The sequence below is a fragment of the Numida meleagris genome, chromosome 17 (assembly GCF_002078875.1).
Source record: "Numida meleagris isolate 19003 breed g44 Domestic line chromosome 17, NumMel1.0, whole genome shotgun sequence".
Taxonomy (NCBI): Eukaryota; Metazoa; Chordata; class Aves; order Galliformes; family Numididae; genus Numida; species Numida meleagris.
The window spans coordinates 7477316-7494765 of record NC_034425.1 but is presented as its reverse complement, the minus strand read 5'-3'; the positions used below and the strand labels follow the sequence as shown (position 1 = coordinate 7494765).

Sequence of the window (17450 nt, the reverse complement as noted above, 5' to 3'; positions counted from 1 at the left end):
CTGGACTGTCCCACATGCTTCAACGTACATTCTGATCTTATGAAGTGAAACCGACTTCAATTTGATTTTTTAAATGCATGATTTGATGCCTGCCTTCCCATGGTAGAAATAACAGCTGGTAGAATGGAGCGTCTTCAGACAGCGGAGGCTCCTGCCCAGAACATTCCTCACCTGCATCTACCTTACAGATTGGGGTGATGAGGACATTGAAGTCAATTAAGAGGACACACATACAAGCAAGATTTGACTTCTTTGTGAAGGAAATGAAGACATACTTATCTCTCCATTCCTAGATCTATAAGATACACTGAAATCTCAAAACTAGTACCAAAAAAGACAAAACGTTGTCAGGTTAGTTCAGTGGGACAAATACTGCAGACCAAACACCTACCCCATAAACATGCAAGCAACAAAGAACATCCCCTGTTGGAATAAGGCACTACAGTGGCGACTTGCTACTTCTGCACAGCTTCCCTCTGCGCACACCAAGTCTCCAGTAAATGCGTTAAGTGCTTACTGGGTAGAAATGTGTTTCCTTGCTCCTGGCATACAGAACAATCCAGACCACAGCTGCATGAACTCTCAGCCCAGACCCCAGAATTTTGCAGAAGGCAGTAACACTGCTCACGATGTCTGCAGAGCACATGTGCTGGAGGACAACGCGCCGGCCATCTGCTACCTTTGTCTAGGCTGGGGACAGAACGCAGCACCTTGCATGTCAAAGCATTCCACCCTGAAGCTGCAGCACTGTTACAGTGATGAGCAAAATTGCCGCTTTCCAGCACAACTGGCATCAGAAGCTCTTCAGTACAAATCAAATTTCAAGGAAGGACCAGATTCCTGACCACCCGAAGGACTCCAACGCTTCCAGATCAGACATCCTTTCAATACCAACCAAAGGGAGGATGACAACCAAGAATGAATGACTCCGCAGGCATAATCCAGCTTTATCATAACGCAGAAATGCAAAGCTATATGGTCCCCAAATGTTTTTAATCAGTGTCACAACATTAAGCACCCTGGCAGCACTCATTGCTGTTTGCTGCCCAGCGTCAGACTCCACTGAGTCCTCGAGGGAAAGCCTGGCCCAGGACAGCCACAATGGCACGGGTCAGAACCCGGCAAGGTACAGTGCCAGGTACAGTAAATTACCACAACATCATAGATTTCATCCAGTACAGAAGAACTAAACAGCCTCATCCTGCTTATGAAGATCAGAGAAATAAAACCTGCTAAAAGACGTTTTATCCGAATTTTTAAAATCCTGCTCCAAACTGTCACCTTTTTTTCTGGTATTATTTTTTCAGATGCACTTTTAACTATCATCTGCAAGATGGCCATGAATATTTTAACTGGTAGCAAAGTAATGCCTGCTCTCTGCCATATTATAAATAATACACATCATTATTTTAACCACTTAATCTAGTAAAATAAAGACTGCAAATGAACTTAGAATTATTTAATCAAAAAAACACTTGTTAGTGAAATAACAACCCCCAAAACATTGCACTGCTCAAATAAAGTACAAGGACACACACAGAAGCAGAAACACCTTTTTCTAAGGAAGTTACTCACACTAGCAGCAGCGATAATGCTTGTGTTAAATGTGATGTAATTTCTGAGCCACAGAGCAAATCAAAACACCTATGCCCCAAGAGACACCTGCTCTCCTGTCAAGCAGCAGCAGCCCCTGCACTGAGCCAGGCTGTGTGGCCTTCTGCAGCAGGGCACAAGTAACAGAGGAGGCCATTTCTCAATAGTTGTAAATGGGAATAGCTTTCCGTCACCAAAAATAATAATAACAACAACAACAAAATGTGTTTGAACTTCTGGTACAGAGAATTTTCCAAAACACCACTGAAGCTGGAACAGCTCCTCTTGAATTGAGTGGGAAGATCCTCCTACCGGCTGCGGAGGCTTTGGATGGAAGTGAGCAAACAGCTCTCTGCACTTCTGCGCTGAAGTTAACCACTTCCTCAGCAGCCAGAGCCAGTGGCGTCATTCAGAACGTGTCCTCTGGGTGTAACAGTTCATGGTGTATGGCAGCACCAGGGAATAAAGCTGAAAACTACAACAACAAGATGGGTAACTAGATAAGATCTCTTTGTCGAGAGCCTGGTTTTCTTACTACAGAACTTCAGACCACAGCAGGGCCACGTGACCACTGCTTATGCAAGTTCTCCGGGCTGTAAACCTGCTACCAAGGACTGAGTTCAAAATGGCAAACAGAGCTCAAAGCCTTTCATGCATTCATGGCAGAACGTGCTGGTTTCACCCAGAAGTCAGAAAATTCACCTGGAGTGTTTTGCATAGACTTCTATCGTTAATAAAAGAAACAAAAACCAAGCCCCAAACTAACAAGCAAACAACAAAAGCAAACAAACAGACCCACGAGGATTTAAAAGATACCGCTGCTTCCACTTCTGCTACAACAACAAACTCTCAGCAAGTCACTGGTTCAAAGTCCCTGGGAGGAACTGGTGACTGAAGCAATGGGAACCCAACCAATGCTCTGTTTTCTGAGTTTGTGCATCCCATAGCACCCAGAAAGGGTCAGCAACAAGAACAAAAACTTGCTGCATGCCGACACAGCTCAATCTCCTGCTAGTGCCTGGAGTTTGCCTGAGATGACCGTGGGCAGGCAGCCCAGAGCCCAGGCACAGCACGGCCCATGGCACACCGGCACCGCAGCACCCGTGCTGTCAGCTCCCGGCCACTCTTTGTAACATCCCCTTCTTCCCTCCTGCTCATTCACCGTGCAGAATGAACACGCTTAAGGAATGTTAATAGTTAATTATCAAACTTTGAAACCTAAATTCTCCATTCCACTTTCCCCTCCCCTCTTTTTTTGATTCTTCTTTTTCCCCCTCCTTGTGCTTGGTGTGGAAGGCACAGTTCCCTTGAGAATCAGATAAGCATCTGGGCAGGCAGCACACTGAATTCCTTGCTGCCACAGCTGAACTGCTACCCAGCACCTCAGAAAAAGGAATTAATGCTACCCAGAGCCACAGCAGTGTCATGGCAGCGCACAGCAGGGTGGGCACAGTCTATTCTGCAGCTGCACCAACCCAATGATCAGGACCTGATTTACCTGCTTCCCCCTCGCAGGTTATCACAGCTGGTCCCTGCCACTGCAGACAGCCAGGCCAACTCCACCTCTGGAATCTTTCCTTCCATCTAGGCCACAGTTAAAAATAAATAAGCACCTACATAAAATCCTACTTTCTGATGGAAAGGATAGCACCAAGACATTTGCTGGCTTTAACTGGCCACAGCTCTCACTGAGAGGCAACTATCAGGCTTGGCTCTGTGGGAAGCTCTGCAGTGCTACTTCTGTTGGAGCCAAATGATTGCCTTGCTGTGAGCACAACTGCTGACAAGTAGGGTAATATGTGGCAAGAAGTCTGGCATTGCCAGTGGGACACATGCACGCATACAAGCAGTAATGGGTTTACAGACTGACTTGTCATGTGTCCATTCTCTTATTGTGATCCTGAACTGGGCACAGAAAACTTGGTGTTATAAAACAAAGTTCATTTAAGGAAAGGAAAGATGCATGACTGCATTCAAGGCTGCTGGATGACAATACAGAGTCATCTTGTCATTTACCCATGGCACTCGGTGATGTTAAAAGTCCAATCCGGGAAGCTTGACTGATCTGTTGCTTTATTTTCTTATTCTTTCAATAATTTCTAACACACAAGCACATAATGAATCAACGCTGAGTACAAAACGCTGGATGTGACAACCAAATAAGCCATTCAAAAAGAGCAAGGTGTGCTTAATTCAACTGAACTCAAAGAATTTCTATTAGTATTTTCTTTTTTAATGAAACTTTTACAACTCAGAGAATTGCCACTGCTGTGTTCTTCCTGAGCTACTGAGGATGGTTTGTTGCATAGTACCCAAATTATAATGGGTGGAAGAGAGGAACTGAAGTCAGAGTTTCAGCTTTGGATTTTTCTCTGCCAGCTTTTCCTCTGTTGCTGCCCGTGCTGCCTCAAACACCAGAGACCTCCACAGATACCAACCACAAGCATTCCATGCTTCCCTCTGGTTGGTACAAAGCCAACAGATCCAGTATCACATCAGACATATCACAGCTTCCTCAAATTCTTTTTCATCTACAAAAAACGTTACGGAGAAAAGGGAAGATTATACAGCATTATAGATCTGATGGCCTCTTGCAGGCCTCCCTGACATGACTTTCTCAGGCAGCTCCCTGAGCCGTACTGACAAGAGGACAGGGTTCAGAACCAGGCCTCTGCAACCGGCTCCTGGAGGTCACTTAGCTCTCTGTGCCAGAGCTCACACAAACCAGCGAACCGAGCTTTCTGTACGCTGCCTTCATTTGGGAAGGCTGTTTGCTTAAGAAGATCTTACATTTTATTCGATAGGTAATAACATATGTTACAGAAAGAGTCACAACTTACATAAAAGATCCTCTTCTATAGCCAGAAGAGCTAGGCATGAATTAGAGGCACGCTGCTCTCACTGCAGCGCTTTGGGCCTCCACAGAGCCCTGAAAACCCCAACTACTCCACAAACCACTTCTCCATCACCAAGTGAGCCACAGCTACCAAAGATCAGGCTTCCTCGTTTACTTTTTTTTGACCTGTGGGAATGAAAGGATAACGCAGTGTTTCATTACACCAGGAAGAAAAAACTCATGTTGGTTTTCCACTTACTACTACAGACGCAGGGCTGAAATACTATACTATTCTTTGCCATTCTGTTTTTGATTATTTTATTTCCATTTTTATCTGCTGATGAGACTTCTCTTACAGATTTATCAGTCTTTACAAAAAGGATCTTTTTAACTTTGCAGCTGAGGTGTTTGTGAAGTCAGTACGATGTGCTGTAACGCGGCGAACGGTTTCACATTTGCTGTACGTTTAATTGGAAGATGCCATTAGGGCACTGCCACTTCATCTTCACGAAGACGTGTGTTCAGGGCAGCAGCAGAGCCCCGTGTGCACTTGCTCATGTGTAGCAATGCAAGCAATCCCAACGGAAAACTCACAGAGACGCCTGCCTCTCCACTCATCCACAGACCAAATGTTTCATTAAAGCCATCTGACTGACTTTTCTCCATCAGAAGGAAAAAGTGCCATTAAGTGAATTCTCATGTGCCGGTTTTGATTTATGTCACAGTGGATATTGGATCCAAAAATCTTTTTCTACATGCCAGAACTACTTTGTGGACATTCCTAGAATTGTAATTGCCCTTGCAAGAATACAAAACCGTGAACAAAAATGTTCTATTTTATCATTTCAGAGATCTACTCAAATATAGATGAAATTCATCTTACACAGATAGCCTCTGAGAGAACACCATCAGCATAAAGATCTGTGTGAATAACTACTGAGAAAGCCAAAGAAGAGGAACAGCTTACATTTTCTTGAAATGAAAAGTTAGACGTGTTTTTAGAAGGTTATATGAAGACGGTCCTAAAAGAAGATTAAATTTAAGGGCTAGCAAGTAATTTATTTATGAAAGAACTTAAAAATAATAGGAAATTAATCCAGACAACATTTACTGAGCGCAAGGTCAGCGGGGCTGACGTGTTTGTCTGAAATTCTCTGCGCTACCACGGCTACAGTTTCCAACAACCAAACCAATGTTTGCAGATAATCCACATGCAGATAACTAAAATGCTATTCTGCAATCAGACGTGTACTTGCACTCTGAGGTCCTTCCTGACTTCTGTTTTATTATTGTTAGGAACAAAAGATAAGGCAGCTTATAAGTGGAGCTCAATAGCCATTCTCAGCTCCTACCGATTAGTATTTGACTGCAAGATGGTCTTAAAGAATCTGCCCCAAAATCTCATAAGCAGCTGTCAGTTTCACTGCTCTGACAATACCCCAAATGAAGCTGTTTTAGTGAAAGTGTTGTGTATTAACTGGCTGCACTGTTTATATTGCTAGCAGCAATGTTGATTCTGTAACAGGTCATTGCCAGCTAAGTAAAACACAAGTTCCTGTTACCATCAGCTATTTATTTCGACATTGACTTCGGTAGTATGTTGGGTAAATAGCAGTATTTTTCTGTTATGAGAACTGTACTTTAAATTGATGCCATCACTAATGGAAATATGAAAGCGAACCACTCACACTGAACAGATATCTGGGTGAAGCATAAGCAGAGAAAGTAGCACATCACCTACCATTAAGCTTGCTGACAACTTCCATTAGAAGAGATTGTTCTCCTGTTGGTAACAACTGCTAAATTTTAGTTGCATGTTGTTCTATTGCGCCTACTTCATGCTCAGAAAACCACAGCCAAAATGGCTCAGGAACGTTTCAGTTGCTTGCAAAAATAACGGGACCAAAAAAAAAACCCACAAAACCCACCAAAAATCAATCAAAACTAAACAACAACAACAAAACCAAGCCAAGTTAAAAATAAAAGCAGTGAATTAGAAATAAACGTGTCAGCTCTTGCTTCCCACCTGACGTTTGGCAGACACCTTGCCTTTGCAGAATCCATCTTACGCTGTTCATGTAAAAAATGGGCTAAGTATGAATGGATTCACATTAAGCCTTTGTAATACAGCTCCATATTCTCAACAGAAGCTTTTCAGAGCTTCCCAGGTGAATTATCAAAATATCATGTTCTTACCATACACTCATAAGCCTCTCACAGATCCTACTACACATCGGTCGTGTTTTCCTTGCATGTTTTCACGTTTCTTTCTGCCACTTATTTTCTTTTATCACATGTAACCATGTACATTTTAAGAGATTATTTTATCCATTACCCTCTCCACTGCAATTTGAAGTGCAGAAGCATGCACAGTGCATCCATCTCAGCCTTCCAACACCGATGACATGGGCAGGGTTCAAGGGACCACACACATGTGCTTTCTCAGAAGGGTTTAAAACCACCCAAAATATTTACAAACAAAATCTATACATAAGGAAATCTTACTAAGATCATGAAGCCAGGCGCTCAGGAGTTAGGGGGAAAAATGATGGATGACCTATTGAACATTAATGCACTTGCATGTATAAGCACTATAGCACTGCTTTTATTTAATTCTCTCTCCTCAAGACAGTCATGCACTGATGTATGTGCATTTACATTGGACATCTGCTCCATTTGCTGAAGAGCTGAAAAAACACACTGGGAAAGGAGAACTGTGCCAGCTCAAGGTCATAAGGACCGAAGAATCCACATGAGTGCACATCCTGTGGGCATCACCAGCACACAGCACCCAGTCGAGATGAATAAGGATGAGGAATGGAGGAGATTAAGAACTCCAGGAACACGGGGCTTAAACTCCTCACAAGCAACTGCTTGTTCCTCACCATCCTCAGACAGCCTTTAGCACAAGAGGCCTGCTTCAATGAAATACAAAGCTAAAGTACCCAGAGTTAATGAGAGCTGTGTTTTGAAAGGGTCATACAATTCCTCTTTGAAAAATCAGGTTCCAAGTGCTAAATAAAAAAAAAATAAAATTTTTTTCACTCTAATGTCTCAAAGAAGATGCTCATCATCTCTAAAATAAGAATTTTTTTTTTTCATTGTAAGAAGTATAATGAAAATATATTGGTTAATGTATTGTAAAACATTCAGAGACTTCAATAATGACTCAAAACCATGACAGACTGTGGTTCCAACTTCAGATACGGGTAATAATACATGACTGGCAACAAACCAAAATAATTATATAATGAAAAAAGCGGTGTTCACTTGAGCACCACCCAGCCTTTCCAGGAAGCACTTTTATGAAGAACATATTCAGAAAACAAGCAAACTGAAATCCTGTGGGTGACGTTCAGTCAGGCACATCTGAATTCTAAGTGCCTGTCCTTGGACCCTGATTCTTAAACCAGTCTACGTTGATAAAAACCCAAACTGTAACTTCCTTGCAGTTTTGCTGCCTGTGAAGAAGGCCCCAGGCTATCTCTGTAGGTCGGCTGCAAATGCAGCCAGCTCTGAGCAGCAGCTGGCTGATGCACCTTGCCTGCTTGTGCTTTTTTTTTTTTTCCCCCCCTTTTTGGTTAAATAAAAGCTTTTGGCTTTCAATTCTTATCTTTTGAATGTGCAACATTCACATTCCAGAAAATAAATATCAGTATTTTGACCCTCTGATATTTTTCCCCAGGCAGCAACTTACTAACACAGGGTTGGGTAAGCAACTGCAAAAATTTTTTCTTTTTTTTTTTTTTTTAATTGGAGAAGCAGCAAAATTAATTTTGAAAGCTTCTTCTGTCAAGGCTGAAAGCCTTTGTACCAAACTTCATCCCAGAGTGATATTTTCAGCTGTAATATAGGGGTTTGTAATGGAAATGCTGACAGGCCCATAATTATGGAAGCACTCGCGGGCACCACTATAACAGTATATCAGATAGGCGTACTACTTGAAGTCGATACAAGGTATCAAAAGATGTTCCTGTCTGTCCTCATTAAAGCAGCACTTAACATGCCTTTAAACCTCTGCGGCTCAAACTATTAATTTGATGTTCAGAAGGACATCTACACTGGTACTAATACTTGCAGTGATTATACCCCCTCAGCACTTCAAACTCAATCGGAGGATCATCCTCAGTGTCGAAGGTAACAGGAACTGCTAAAAATAAATTCTAAGAATAACGAACACTTCATTTCTCAGGACAAACCGAAGCCACACAAAGTAATACAAAAGTGACACATTCATTCCTGTGTTCTGTAGCACTTCAAAGCTTCTTTTTATACCCAAATACGCACTGATATGTCTGTGACACGATTACACTTGGAATACCCAGGGGACCTCTGCTCCCTGGATCTTCCTTGATAGCCATGGCTAGATACTAGTATGACATCCTTGACACCTAGACCATGAGTGCAGAGAAAAGATGATAAAGCCCAGAGATCCAGAAGGATATGGGGTCGAATGATATGCTTATAGCCTATGTGGATTTTAATTTTCTTAATCCCAAGAAAATCATTCCATAAGTTAGTGGCATGATTCTAACGTGTACAGTAATATTCTGAATATTTCAATAATATAGAAATTCACAAGTTTCACCTGTGAGCATATTCTAAAGTTCTGTAGCAGGAGGTTCCTCTGAATTACTTCCAGCCAGGTAAACTATGTCATGATTCCAACAGACTCACTCCTATTTTTCTCCCTGCAAATGAAGTGCTCAAAAACAACAGAAAGATTGAGTTTACCAGAAGGAGTATTTTTGGAGCAATGTTCTTCGGAAACAAGCCCTTTTTTGAGCATAAAAAGTTCAATAAGCCATAATAATAGCAATAAAAAAAGCACGCATCATATTCTGCACAAATCTAGGCATACAGCTCTTATCAGGTAAAGGAAAGAACAAACGTCACGTTCCACAGAAGCTTGCCTCACTGGAAATGGGATTGACGGTGTTTTTGATGACTAGGTAGAGAAAGAAAACATCTCACTGAACAGAAAGTACTTTCCCATGGAAAGCTGGAATTGTACTATTTTGAGTATTGCCCTATTTAAACACAGGGACACCCTCACTCTGTCACTCGTGCAGACGTGATCCGCATGTTTTGATGGCTTGCAGTTCTGCCTCAGACTACAGAAACGCCTCACAAAAGATGATTCAGAAGATTATTATATTTGCATATTTTCCCATTACTGACAGTGAAGGCTTCCAGGGGCCATCAGTTCAAGCCTTTTCAGAGAGCAGGAGCCCAGCATCCATTGATGCCACGCTTATTTGAATGCAGAGCATAACTGAGATGGCCAGAATGCCTGCGCTTGTTGCCATGGGATGTTCGGTTCTCTCATGAGGAAGACATTTTCTCTCTTGAAGAGGACAGGTTTTAAGATTTTATATCAACTGAAGGCAACAAAACTGCCTACGTTCTAGAACGTAGATCCACAGGAAGAATTATTTTCTATTAACTCACTAAAGGAGACAAAGCAGTAAAGTAGCAAGTGACAGAAAGTAAAAATATATCAGTGCTCACCAAGCTAGGCTGATCTCTCACAGAAATCTACTGAGCAGAGGAAACACGGCTTCATCCTGGGCCATTTTGTCTGTATTTGTGTCATTTTACCAAATTACCTATTCCAAATTGTATTAAATATCTCTAAGAAACAGCTTGAGTTTTCCAACATAATTTGTTCCTTTGACAGAACAGATTTGAAGAGCACAAGTGTGATGATCACATGCAACAATGACTTGCAGTACTTTGTGGGAGAGTAAGACAAGGAGCATTTGCTGAAATCACGAAACCAGCCGAAATCTATGGAAGCGTGACAGAAGGAAACACATCACAAAGTTTTGCAGTGGTATATTTGATTTCATAAGGTCACAATATTTTGACATCGCTCTTGCTTGCAATTCACAGAAACAATACTTCCCTCTTTATCTTAGAACTTCCCTTAGAATCCGTGTCTTCTCATTACAAAACCACCGGTCCTTATGATTTTAAACACAGCTGGCATTAACTTCATCCTCTGATTAAATTGCAAACTGATTATTACAAACTGAAGATACCACTATTGAGGTAAATCTTGAATTCCAAATTCATAAGCTCCCAAACATATCCTCACTTCTCGCTTACCGGTAAATTACTGAATTGTCTTCCACTGGTCTTCAAGGCAATGGAGCTGTACAGAGTGTAGTTCAGTACAGAATCTGTCCTGTACTTCAGACACAGATCTCAAACAATTTTCTCTTAGGAACATATTTTTGCATTCTTAATTGAAGACAAACTCCCACTGACTCCACTGTGAATAGAAGCAGGCCTGAGAAGGGCACTACTCTTGCTTATCAGCACATTAGAGGAATGCTGTCAATTAATTACACCATATCAGCTGCTTAGCTGTAGATAGTGTACATGGTGTGCTTTTCACTTACTGATTTACAGTCAGTAGGAGGAGGTCACAGCAATAGAATAGGAACAAATCAAAGTTAAACGTGGACATGGAAATTTCTCTCTGTTTTCAAGACTGTCAATTCTGTGTGCACTGGGCATGAACTGGGACTGTGGTGATGAAATGCGAGAACAATGTTTGCTACTGGCAATGACAAAGCCTAGATAAACAGAAGAATCATGCCTTGTAACACAGCATCCTATTCAGTTTAAATGGTAGGCATCCTACAAGAGCTAGTATCTAAAACAGAGCAAATGTTGTCAATTCATTTCAGAGATTAAACGGATGGAAGAGTACCCAACTCCAAATGGAAACTAAGGAACATGACATGCTGCCAACCAGTACTTGGCAAAACAAATTATAATATGGAAATACAGTTGCACACCACTAATAAATGTTGCTCACAGAAATATTAATAAAAACTCTGTGATCCTGTTATCGTTATTAATGTCTGATTCTCCTTAAGAAGCAGTCCCCAAATAGTTTATGATTTCAATGAATAAGCACTAAAAAGCCATCAAGTCCTCTATAAAGATTGCGTGCTTAAATGGAGTAATGCTGAAAAACCATATTCACTTGGTACTCTAACTGGAACTGTCTCTTTGCACTAACAATTAATTCAATGCATAGTGTTGGCAGTAAATTCAGATTCTATACTTTCACCATGCAGGACAGGAGCAGCATTACATAATTTGCTTTCCATTCACTACCATTAATTCAATGATTCAATGCACTGAACAAAAAACAGACAGTACGGGGGTGATTTGGACTGCAGAAGAAAAAAAAAAAAAGAATTTTGTAAATAGCACAGTATGGGTGCATAAACATTGTGGGCTAAGTTCAATCTTCAGTGAAGTGCTGATAGCTGATGAGAGTGCTAATTTGATTGCAGAAGCCTATTTTCCCAGGGCCACTCCCTAGATATTCTAAAGGAAACTGATCTGCTCCTTATCTCGATAAATTGTTGCTTAAATGATACAATGCAACAGTAAAATAAATAGACAAATAATGTCTAATCACTGGAGAGATGACACTGGTGAAGACCCAGAGTGATTTGTGCTGGGCTTCAAAGTACTCAATGTGCTCATTAATAATGGTAGCATGCTCATCCACAACTTATTAAAAAATCCCCAATGAACAATATATAAAAAGAACAAGCAATAACTTCAACCCAACAACCATGGAAAACTACATTTTTGTAATTAACCTCCTACAACAAGGATTTGAAAGATGGAGTGGGAGGCATATTATGGAGAGTACAAAGTGAAAAAAGGAGAGAAAGAGCAGAGAGGATATGGAGTTACTGCGATCACTTGCAGACTCCTAACGCTTAGAGAGATACTCTCGATTAGATGAAAAGCAGAGTGACACTGGCTCCGTGACACTAGTGGCAATGGACACCCAGAACAACCAACTTCAGCCTGGGTCACTTCCATTGCACGACTGATGGAAGAATTTGGGGACGAAAATGTAGGCTTCACCATGGTCTTCTATAGAGAGAGGAATCAGTCAAACCCCTGCTTGCTACTGGTTAGCCAGCATCATGCAGCTTCAATTATTGCTTCCACTTAAGAAAACATCTAGATGTACTACTTGGAACACAAGACTTAACACAGAAATTAGAGAAACAGCTCAGAAGATCTAAGAGGAACAACACCTACGCATATTACCAGCATTATCCTATAGCTATATCAAAACCCAAATGGCTCAGTTAGCCTTTGCTGGACACAAAATTAACAGAGTAAGGACGGAAGTCTGACCGCTGCTTCTAAAAAAAGGCCACAAAAACCTCAACAGGAGACAGCTATGCAAAAGTCACACGGGAATCCACTCTGCACTTCACAGCTCTCATAGTCACACCAATCAGTTGTCTTTTGTATGTTTTCTTAAAATGTATTTTTAAATGCTTTCCATAATAACCATCCTATCTTGACTGAAGCGTTTTACTTGATTAACACTGAAGCATACATCTGCAGCAAGCAGAGAGAGTGAAACAATGCTGCTGTTTTGAATTATTTAATTTTCATATTCTGGATTACTTCTGACAGAAAAACCTACCATCACTTTTGTTTTCCTGTATTAACATTTTTAGCAAAATATAAGGTGACGTTGTGTTTCTTTTACTCCAAACAATTCTCAGTGCCCAAGGTTCTGATGAGATTTGCTTTCAGATCACCTTCTCCCCACGGAACCTTGTCACATGCAGCACGCATAAGGCTCTCAGTGACAGCTCCCAAGTTTTCCAACAGCTGCTGTCCTTGTAGAGACAAACTGGTGCAGTCAAACAGTTGATAAACAAAATATCAATTATCTGACTTCATATAAAGTCATACAGCTCAAACACTTCACGTTTGTGATGTTAACTAAGAACCCATAGATTGCAGCTGATTTATTACCTCAATTCCAAAATACTCAGCTGAAAATCGGCAGGTACACATTCAGACCAATTACTTACATTTTGGGCAGTAGTGAAATTAACAATTCTACACTTGATTTGATTAAAGTAGCGTAATATTTGTAGCCACAAAATAGAGCTATGTGGAACGACAAACACTTTCTTCTAAGTTTGGTCACGACAGCATGAAACAAGCACACGACTTTCAGCCCTCTCAGCTTCTACCTTTCACAGCTGTGACTGAGGAGAAGGAATCTATGGCTGACAAGAAGAACTAGATCATCAAAGCCAAGTGAACATAGCAAAATCATTAGAATAACCTCAAATGCTCCTATCAGCAAAATATTCTAAAATGTTACAGCAATAGTTAGCTAATTATCTTCCCCATGATTGAACTATCAAGTACACTATTACGTAAATATTGTAAAATAAGGGCTCAACTATGGCCTGTGCATAAATACTAAACTTCCACGCATTCCAAGTGCATTAGCATACAGACAAACCATGTCGAAATACATCCTGGGATATGCTGCCTTTAAGTCAAGCCGGGATTCGACCAAGTTGAGTCATCAGGGTAAAACTACAAAACAACAGAAGAACTATGGGTTAGGACAAACAACGACAAGAGGAAGCTGGGAGGGATTCCAACGTACAGAAAGAAAAAAATCTCAAAAGAAGAAGAGTCTGTTCTGAGAAGTTGTGAAATATCTCCAGTAATTAAAAAAAAAACGCTCCATAAAAATGCGCAGCATAAAAATTCAGAAAACATCTTTCATCTGCAGACCAATCCACACATGGGGGTAGGTATTTTGGGGTATGACATGGTGTAGATGCAAAACTGAATGGGAAGCACCCTAAGCAGACTTGTTCTGATCAGGTTCTAGTTTGATGTAACTGACATCAAGGTGCTGAAGCGTTTGATTCCTTTTGAATACATCTTTACAAACAATGATCGAGAATCAGAGAAAGTGATGGAAAAAGAAAAAATGCATCAAGGCCCTCCTGTGCCTCAGCTCTCACGTTTGTTATTTTAGGATACTGCACTTTTTTGTGAGCTAAACTATTTTTTATTCTATTCAAAACATCTGATGTAGTTGTATTCCTCAACTCCTTAGGTAAAGGACTTCTATTACTTCCCTGTTTTCATGGAGAAGCTATTCTTACAGCTCTCGCCTGCGAGAGGAGACGGTCTGAATCGTTTTGCCTTTGCAGGATGTGCGTTACCAGCGCCAGGAAGGTGGGTGTAAGCTTACGTCAAACTAAGCCATGTTATATTAAGACAGGGTGGACCTCAAAACAGAAGTATGATTTGTTATGGTTGACAACTGAGAGAAAATAAGAGATGGGATAAGGTCAGAAGGCTAATATGAGGAAATCAGATGGAAACAGCAGCCACTCTTCCTCAAACGCTCCTAAGGAACTCGAGCTTTATTCAGACTACAGTCCCCAGAAGACAACTAAGATACAGCCACCCTCCAAATCAGAGCACCTGCTTTCCATGCCCATAGGAACATTTGTTTTCTGGAGTCTGAAGTGGAGGGCACCCACTGACTGCCACTGACATTGCTCTGAATGTCGCAGCGCAAACCGCTGATGTTATTTACTCCAGTTCTGACCCCCAAAGACAAACTGACATGCCTGAAAACATCTTGGTGAAGAGGCAGGATTAGAGGTATCCACATTTAACTTGTATTATGCTTGCTGCACGATTAAATAAACACATAACCACCTGTTACACTTATTTCTGTGGGAGTATCTATTTTCAATTATAGCATTTACTATCCACCCTCAAGAATGGCAAGTAACACCATGGCAACATAAACACAGTCGTGGCTGCTTGAGAAACTTCAATTATAAATAGCTTATAAATAGCAATGTATAGCCCATGCAGTCCTAGAAATAAACTAACTAATCCATGGGCATTTGTTACTATGACATAACATTTCCACTAAAATGTTTGCCTCATCTCAAACCCACTCAGGATTGATTTAGAAGTTTGGCATCACTTGACTGAGTGAGTTCATGTTCAGACCAAAAAAAAAAAAAAAAAAAAAAAAGGCAGAGAGAATAGAGAAAATAAGCTATAGCAAAACAGCAGGGAAAAAATCAACAGCAGCGGCCTTTATTCCATTTCCACTGAAGTTAATGGAAAAAACTTTATATCCCAAACCTTTAAGAGTCTCCTTAATATCAGAAAACATGCTTTTATACTGAATTATCCTTGGAAAAAAAAAGAACCTAGCGGCTTAAGTGAGTAGCAAATAGTTTACAAATGCAAATAAACTTAGCAACCCTCTGAAGTATGTGAGAGATTTCTGAACTCGGAACTCCCTTCAGCTTCTGCCTGGGTGCAAAGATCCATGGAAACTGACACAACAATGAGATTCAAGCCCGGGCTCCGGACTCAGAGGGGAGCTGCATTATCAATTGTTTCATTCTGCTGCGTAGTTCCTTCTGCTCTGCACCACAGGCAGAGCAGGAGCAGCATGCAGTTGGGGAGCAGCAGCTCGCTGCCAGCTGGCCGGCCGCCGCGTGGCCTTGGCTGGGCTTCCACGTTTGGAGTGCGACCGAGGACTCGGAAATGAGAGAAAGAAAAGAGAATTGGAGTTTCTGCAAAGTTAGGACTGAGAACTGAGAGAGACCACTGCTAAGTTTCACAGCGTGGGGACATCAGTAACTGTGTTCTCCCTAAGCTAAGCCCAAAGATATTATCATTGGATTTACACAAATCCAGGGCCTTAATCTGACTGAGTGAAATGCCCTTTAGGCAGGCAAGAATCCTAATGAATTGGAGATGTCTGAGTTCTTTCTTGTTAGATTCACAGATTTGAGAAATTTACAAATTTTCTTTAGATTTACAGCTGTTACTTAAAGTCCACTTCCAGTCATTCTGGTATAACTCCAGAATAAACCCATCGCAGCCAGCGGAATTCAGATTTACACCATGCAATTGAAATGGAATTTGAATTCCCAACATTTCTATTCTAAAAACGTGCTGTGTTTTGTCATACATATTTGGTGAGATATCGGCCTCTCTGACATCAGCGAGGGATCTCTCAGTGGTATCATGAGGTCTGAATTCCACGGAATGATTTTCCTTTCACACAGTGAAGCAAAACAAAAGCTCATCCCCTGAACTATGAACCAAATAAGTTTTAGATCAAGTCTATATGATAAAAGAAGCAGCCTGGTTACTTGAGACTGCGATTTTGTACACATTTCATGCCCTTCATTTGACTTGTGTCACGTCACGGAACAATTAATTTATTAAATAAATGATTATTTAAATGCCAGCTAACTTGCACTTTTGAAGACAACCTGACAAAATCGGATAAATAGCTGCATGAATTTGTCAAGCATCTTTCATAAACCAGATTGTACCTCCTAGGACCAGCATACACAATGGGCCCTGCAAGTGAGACTGCTTCCAAAACCCTGCTAGGTAAAACCAAGAAAAACACCTGCTTGGCTTAACAATAGAATTATTACTGCCTTTTTCTTCCCGATAAATAGGAGTTTTTGGCTCACAGCATATGTTGGTAGCCTTTCAAGTAGCATAGCAATACTAGCACAAAAGGTTATTTTTATATTTTTAAATAAATTTTAGATAAAATAAGAAAAAAAATGAAATACATCCAACAATTAGTCGTGTTTCTGACTGTCATCAGTGAATGATTGTTAATCAAACAATTCAGCAGCAGTGTGTTATACTGGAGTGTCATTATCACATAATTATTTTGTTATGAATTGTAATAATATTTTTACTGAAAAAAAAGTTAAACGCAGTCATTAATTGGGCAGCACAGTCAACCTAATATGACATTTAATCTGATGAAACGGAAAATAAAGCATACTCAGCATGCTCACGGAAAACAATTCCCACAGAGCCTAAGTATTCCTAAATCACTTAGGCACGACTAATCTTAGAACAGACACGCTGCTGAGGAGCTCCTAAACAGCAACCATGAATTTTCCGCAGAGCTTATGAACAAGTTTTTTATAAACCCCATCTACAAACATTTATGCATGTGACTCAGGACATGACCGCTTCTGCTTTAAATTAAGTATGTGCACAAGCATACGCAAATGCTCAGAGCATGCACAGTAAAACCAGCATCAGAGCCATAAAAATGCAACACTAATAGAATGCAAAATTGCTTCGGCATTTTCTGACCACAAATAGGAAAAAAAATGGAAGATGG

The 17450-nt window shown here is 40.8% G+C and overlaps 1 protein-coding gene across 5 annotated transcripts in view; it reads right to left on the bottom strand.

Moving 5' to 3' along the window:
- PITPNC1 (phosphatidylinositol transfer protein, cytoplasmic 1) overlaps positions 1 to 17450 on the bottom strand; it is a 76743-nt gene that overhangs the window by 51921 nt on the left and 7372 nt on the right. The window contains exon 1 of one of the 5 annotated variants that reach the window (XM_021414526.1): positions 10541 to 10690. The exons of the other annotated variants lie outside the window; for them this stretch is intronic. The gene's annotated coding sequence lies outside the window, so the exon portion shown is untranslated. Of the gene's footprint in view, positions 1 to 10540; positions 10691 to 17450 lie in introns of those variants that run through there. 5 annotated transcript variants of the gene reach the window in all.